We start from the raw sequence: 7580 nt of genomic DNA, 5'->3' as shown, positions 1-7580 counted from the left end.
GTTGCCCTTGCAAGGGCGGATCCAGGGGGGGGGCCAAAGGGGGCCATGGCCCCCCCCCCCCCCAAAACGAAAACAATTTTTTTTTTTTTATGTGACATCGCAATAAAGGCAGGCAATGAGTACACCACCATCTTTTCCTCAAAAAAACCATTGGTTAAAGTGGTCAGAAATTGCCTCAGATCGCACCACAGAGCATCTAGAATCCAAAAAATTTTCGGGGCCCTTAAGCGGGCCCCGAACCCCACGCCGTAATTTTTTGACCCACTTTTTGGGGGGGACCACAATTTTTTTTTGGCCCCCCCGAAAATTGTGTTCTGGATCTGCCCTTGTGCCCTTGGGTACAGGCAAGTTGGGATTGGTTTGGGGGTCGAAAGGTCAAAGGTCAAGGTCACCGTGGTGAGTTAAAGGTAAATGGTTTCCGGATGATAACTTGAGTTGGAAATGAGATTTTGGTGTCTAACTTAGGTAGGGGTTGCCTCTTGGTACAGGCATGTTGGGATAGGTTCTGGGGTCAAAGGTCAAGGTTTGCATTAAAGGTTAATGGTTTCCGGATGATACATGTAACTTGACTCTGGCTGAGGGGTTTCAACAGCAACGCTGTTATTTATTTTTTTACTACACTAACCCTAGGTATTTTTGTGACTCTATGGCTGGTATGTGTGTATAGTCAGCACTGAATATTCTGGATGCACACTCAGTCATAGAACCCAGCATCCCCTATGAGGTCTGCAGTACTTTCCTAGAATCCCCACTGATTGCTGGCATGATACTTTTGAGAATTAATATACTGAGAAAAGGTCTTGGTGTCAGCAGATGATATGCCTGGCTTGAATGTTGGGATTGTTGAAGTGCAATGAGCTGTTGATCATAAGGTACATGTATGCATTAAGCATACTTCATACCTCTGGCATGTCTGGTGCCTGAAATAGTTTTCTGTCTTACCTTTATTCAATCAAAGCCAAATAGCATAGTTTTTTTTTATTGTATCATGATGCCTTATGGAATTCCAATATGGCTATTAATTATCAATGTATGAATTCCCAGCCATTATCACTGGCTTACATGTACATGTAGTTGTAATTTTTAAGATGTGACCTCGGATAAAACAAGACACGTTTATGAGTCTGTAAAGATTAAACGCTGATTGCAATCACATCCTGGTGGTTAGTTTCCCTTACATGTAAATGCAATAAGGAAGAAGGAAATAATACTTTACAAAATCCTGACAAAATTTCATCGTGCATAACACATGTATATGCATAGGGGCTGTGCACTTTAAAATAATTTAGTATTTGAATATTCAGACTTGGATTTGATTAGATATTTGAATATTCAAAAAATGCTGATCAAGCTTTCCTTGTGCGAGCCTACATTGCTGCAACAGTGGAAATTAAATGGGACACTGATTGGGATTTGCTTGCCTTAATTCTTTTAAACATTAAAGGTAGAGTACATCATTTGTCATTTGTGCATTTTTTTTTTTTAAATTTGAAGCAACAAAAGTGCTCAAAATCTAAAGAAGGGTGCTTAACAACTAATATGATGAAGTTTCAACTCTGTGAATGCTAAACGTTCCGAGAAAACAATATTCTAGGGTCTTGATTTCAATTCAAAAGTTGCCGAGTCATGTTTTGAATTGCTTCCGAAATCAGCGTCTGGGACACGTTCTCATTCAGTCAGTTGCAGCTACATTGTGTACGCGATGTCACGCATTGAACTTAGGAATAGAAGCAACTGTGCGCCTGTGCATCATGTCAACGCTTGCGCGAACTCATTCTCAGCTTCGCCTTATTAATAACAAACTGCTGCAAATGATGTACTCTACCTTTAAGAACATCGTTAACTTAAAATGTTTAGAGGTAGCTGACCAGCGGATACCGGTACTGGACAGATTTTGATGATGGAAATTAAAGCTGCTATTCCTCACTTAAATCAGACTGTCAACAAAAATGTGGCATTTGGCAGACAATAGAACCACGCAAGAGGGACACTAAGAGGGACATTCAAATGCATTGCCTAGAGTATTGGACACTCACGCGTGCACATTCGGAATAAAAGTAGTCCTACATGTACATACACGTATACATGTATACATTTACTTTCTCGCTTGCTATGTACAAATGAAATACGTATTCATGTACAATGTATGCACGCAGTGTGTCCCTCTGACTGGGGCTGTTGAGAGTGATCGTAAAGCACCATCTACTGTTTGTGCACAGAGACCATGCATGTACTGTATTGTACCGTAAGTTCATGTACATGTACATTGTCAAAGAGTGAACGATCCACATGTGTAACCTACATACGTGTACAAACGTGTATGTTATTTTTGGGAAGTCGTTTAAATATAAAAATGCTTTTTCTGAATATGTGCCACAGGATCCTTGCATGACTGCACATGTACAGTTATGACGGTATTCTTTGTGACACTGATGCTGAGGTTGTATACCGGTACGTGTGGGTCGTGCATGGTCATTGTCACAAATGGCTGATGAAGACACAAATGGTGGATGAAGATACAAATGGTGGATGAAGACATTTGGAGATGGAGCAGTCACATGCCATGAGCATAGCAGTGGACAGCACATTGGATCTTGTACTGTAGGATCAAGTTAAACAATAATTTGCAAGCAGGAGGGGATATTTTTGGGAACGTTATCACATCTGTTCTTTATTGTGTATGCACACTGGGAAAAAAACCCTGGAAATGCATTGGAAAGCCATCCTCATTCACAGAAAATAACGTATAGAGGAATTTCGAATGAGCACCTTCTGCGCAGTTCTGTATCTGTATCTGTATATTATAGTTGGTAAAGCATCCCAGGGGAAACATCACACCAACTTAGAGAGAAGACAATGAGAAGAAATTACAGTTTTCCGCATTGAAACCGAGGCTCTCGGTGGCACACATTCTGCATGCGCTATTCGTTACAACAGGCAGGTAGGTCGGTCCTCTCATATAAGACGTTTGCCTTTCTGTAAATCTTGCGAATTTTTAGTGGTGGTGGCATGTAATAAATCCATAGTTGATAGCATAAATCTACGAGTATGTCACTGCCATGCTATTAAAGAATATACCAATATTGTTGACCAATTTTTTGTTCTTCGACGCACTATTTTGTGTAGTATATTGGCCATGTCGGCATACTCAGGGAACCTGAAGATTACGCGTGGTCACTGTAGGCCAAAGTTCAGAAACTAGACCAATTTTTGTGGCTCCTCAAATTATTCTGAAATATTATTGCTGTTTCGTAGTTTTATGAGTTTAGGTTGCTCAGCTGTTTTTGATAGACTGGTAGAATATTGGAAAGAAGACAGTGCCATCTGCAATTAGATTCCAGGTTTGCAGATGTGATTAAATGGAGGCTCTACATGTACCTCTAGTATGTTTACATCTTTAACGATTGAAGAAATTAGCTAAGAGTGGTGCATTGATATAGAAAAATCCATGTGAGAAACTTTACTTGACATCATTGTCATTTTAAAACAGTTTTTGAAAATTACATGAATGGATTTTTTTTATTCATTACACAATAGCTTATCTGACAAGATGACATTCCAGGAGGAAAACGGGATGTTTGTGTGCCTGTCCTTCTAAAACTAAAATGTGAAGAGCTAAAGGTTTTGGCTTAAATGTCGTGGAGATTCTTGCAAGGGCTTCAATTAAAAACCAAGGCGCAGATGATAGAGAGGTATGTATGCAGACAAATATTTTTTACATTGTTCAAAGCTAATTAAACTAGTGTCTGGTGCTGCCTATGTTGTTGGCAAGCATGTGGGCATTGCAGGGGAGGGAGGGGGAGTGTGTTCCCAGTATGTAATCAATGACCAAGGGTGGACAGAGAGGTTACTACCGGGAAAGGGGAGGGGGGGTGTTTGAGGCTGTTATGGGGGGGGGGGGGGGGCAGGGACAATTGCTCTCAAGTGAAAAAAGCCGTATTTGAGAAAATGTTGGTCACTACTGGGGGGCGCGGCGCCCCCTCCACACCCCTTGGGTCCGCCACAGCTGACAGCACTTATAAAGTTATATCAGTGATTGTGAAATTGACTTGTAGCACCCCATTCCAATGTTGTTAACATTGAAAAAAATGAAAACCTTCTTTTATGTAATAGCACTCACATAGCTGGCTTCAGGTCATTGTATTAACCCCTTAGGCCGTTTTTTTTTAATTACTTGGATTACGGAATCGCCGCCGGAAAAAATCGGAATTTTGAAAAAAATTTAAAAAATCGCCGCCGGAAATTGTCGATTCTGACTACCCCAAAAAAAAAAAAAAAAAAAAAAAAAAGTGCCTATTGTACAAAAAACTCTATATTGCGCGCTGTCCAGGCCTGTAAACCATAGTATTAGTACTGGTTTGATCGAACGACATGACTTAGACTGGCGACGACTACAGACTGTGCCGTGCGGGCCGCGCGCAGCCATGTATGGTGCACATGGTGAGTCCGTGCACAGACCACACGTGGCCGTATATATTGTGCATGGCCAGGCCGCGCGCTGTCAATGCATGCAGTGTGCAATGCATGCACTGTGTTAGGTCGTACTGCAACAATGGCCGACCACACCGGGAGATCCGTTTGTCTTCTCGTGAGGGTGCGTGAAGGGTCCAGAACTACTACAAGAAGGTTGATTAAGTGTTCCCCTTCGGAAGTCATACGTGACGTCATATGTAGGACGGGGATAAGTCCGTCGGACAAAGATATCAAAAGGGTATCTGCGGCGTCCACAGAACAGAACGAGTGAGTCAGAGAAAGAGTTTATTCTCACCGGTTTATTGTACATGAGCGTGCGTTGTGAAGGAAGAAGAACACGCGGTTTAATTTTATGATAATGTGTGCATGTACTTCCAGCGTAAACGTACTAATAGCATTTTTGTATACAAGTATGGGGAGGTCAGACGGCCGTTTTAATGTTTATTTTGTACGTACACACATCGTGCACATAGTTATTATTATTTATTCGGCCATCAACAAACAATGATTCAAATGAATAGCTGCCATTCTTTGTACACAGAGCATTACAAAACTCATAAAATATACGCCAGTACCAATTATTGCACAGGTTTGAAGAAATAAAGAAAGGAAAGGGCCGTTGGTCACTCCATGGTCACTATTTCTTTGAAACCGTGGTTTTGAAAATGCAGTGACTGTTCATTCTCGTGCCCGTTTTTGTTTCTTCATGTCTCTATGGGCGCCGCCATGTTGGATGATAGGGCGCCCCCATTTTTTTTTTTTTTTTTTTTTTTTTTTCATTTCCCGCTCGCCGCCGGAAATGGGGACCCAAAAATTCCGTAATCCAAGTAATTAAAAAAAAACGGCCTTAAGGACGGGTTATAATAGGGACATTCCTCCACACATAGAGCAAGTGGCCCGCATGACTGCACAGCCTTTGTGTGGTAGCGGGACTGCACAAAAGCAGCAGCTGTGGAACTACCCACTAGCCATGTGCCATGGCATACCACAGCTGGCAACTGCATTCCAATGAGGATTAGCGGCCGCGGCCATGACCATGACCGCTTCCCGTGCGCATGGGGTTAAATCACTGAGAGAGAGGGCATGGTTTTTATTTTTGAGAGAAATCGTGGGGTGAAATATGAAGATGACAAGAGCAATCTCGTTTACATTTAACAATTGTTGACTGCTGTGATGTGGGATATGACGTTTTGAACACCCGAGGGGCGCATAGCACCCGAGGCGAACCTCTGTCTTGGATTCGTTGGATTTTGATGTAAAAATCGCAAACAAATAGCAGTAAACACAACAATCATGGTAATTGAATGTCAACTCATATGCATGTCGCGTGCTCGAAACAGCTGATCGTCTGCTAGTTTGCTGCTCCCACTCATGTGTGAAAACATGGTGAAAATAGCATGGGTACCAACGATACAAGCATTTCACACCATACGTACCGTACGTACAAAGTCATAGCACACATCACGTACGTGATATCCCACAGGGAGTGTGCCATGACCTTTTATAAACTTAACGCGTGATCGTTCTGGGCCAATGAAAATGCAGTGTTCAAGACAGAGGTATAACAAGAAATATGATGACTACCGTACATGTGAACCGGTACGATAACTCACATGGTGCCAACTAACAATCAACTAGATGTGCGATTGTGAGGGCTAAAACCCGTAACACATTTTACATTACTCTGACAATACAAATTGTTGATTTTTCCCATTTCTTTGTTATTTCCATTTTAGAATCCAACAGATTGTTAGAAATGGAAATGAGCCTACAATCATTGATCCCACTCCAGATAAGCATTGGGAGAGTCTCCAGTGCAGGGTCAGCTGGCATTAACTGGAGCAGAATAGTGCGACTTTGTTGTTTACACACACAAAGGTTTAATCATTCAACGAACACCTTTTGAATTAACACTTTGGAATTAACACTTTGGAATATCCTATATTATAGAAATTTCAGAACTAAATCAGAAGTATATTTGGCTTCTACATCTAAGTGGCTACAGCATTGGCTGATATGGTTCTTTTTGTTATATTTTGCATTGTGAATATTAGGATTCATAGTTTTAAGAGGCATTCCTATTGATACATGTACATGTAGTTTGTAATCATAAGACATTAGGCATAAGTGATCAACTGGTATCGCACACTGGTTTTGGGATCAAACTTTCGTCAAATAGTGTCAATGTAGACCCCTATCAAATTATCAGAAACAAAAAGGTGTACTTGTATAACTCAGTTGTATGCATTTATTGAAACTTAAAGTGAGAGGTTGTACATCCTTATCTTGACCTCTTTGAGTGAACAAATATTTTGTGGCAAGTTTTGCAAGGGTCATTTAAGGGCTAACATCAAAATACACAGTTATGAAAATAAGTCAACAGGCCAAGCACATTAACATTTATTTTTTTATTTCATATTTATTCCACAGGCATTACAGTGCCTGAATGTAAAATAAAGCAAAAACACTTTAATAAAATCAAGAAAATGCTGGGCACATTTGAAATAAATTGAACAATGGACATGTATTTAAATTTAATATCAGTGAGACTGTTCTTTCTTGGAGTGCATACATGTAGTTTATACTGTACATGACTAGACATTGAGAATACTGGATTAAGGCTATTTGTCAATAGACAGCACACTGTTCAAATCTGGTTGATGGAGCCATGCATAGTAAGAGGAATAGGACTGTCAAAAATACGAAACTTCTTGACCTTTTTAATTGCCCTTTCTACATGTATTCTCTCTGCTACTGTTATAACATTTTCACAATTACCTGTATATCCTGGGTTCAAACAAGACAACATGGCCAATAGCAGGGAGTGGCTCGGAAATCCAGTGTAGTGTTTTGTTAAGGAATCATCTCCTTCCAAACTATTTATGAACCTATTTTGTAAATTGTAGTGGGGAGGATGGGGGGGGGGGGCTTTAATGCACCCCTTGTTATTTGTCAGCTTTTAAAGCCTTGAAGTTTTGCCCTTAAAATCTTAAGTATTTTAGTTTTAGAAGCGGATCAATTAATCACCAGACAACTACTGTTATAAAAAAATCTCCATAAAAGGAGTTGTTTACGACTACTCGCGAGAGGGACACACAGAGGGGGAT

General features: G+C 40.7%; 1 long non-coding RNA gene across 1 annotated transcript; it reads left to right on the top strand.

Moving 5' to 3' along the window:
- Positions 1-549: 549 nt before the first annotated feature.
- On the top strand, positions 550-7011 carry LOC119721021. Its single transcript, XR_005270132.1, has 2 exons — positions 550-3692; positions 6210-7011. It is a non-coding gene; the product is annotated as an uncharacterized LOC119721021 (long non-coding RNA).
- Positions 7012-7580: the final 569 nt, after the last annotated feature.

The sequence above is a fragment of the Patiria miniata genome, unplaced genomic scaffold, assembly GCF_015706575.1.
Source record: "Patiria miniata isolate m_02_andy unplaced genomic scaffold, ASM1570657v1 HiC_scaffold_9, whole genome shotgun sequence".
Lineage (NCBI taxonomy): Eukaryota > Metazoa > Echinodermata > Asteroidea > Valvatida > Asterinidae > Patiria > Patiria miniata.
The sequence above is the reverse complement of the archived record's forward strand: the minus strand, read 5'-3'. Positions and strand labels throughout refer to the sequence as shown.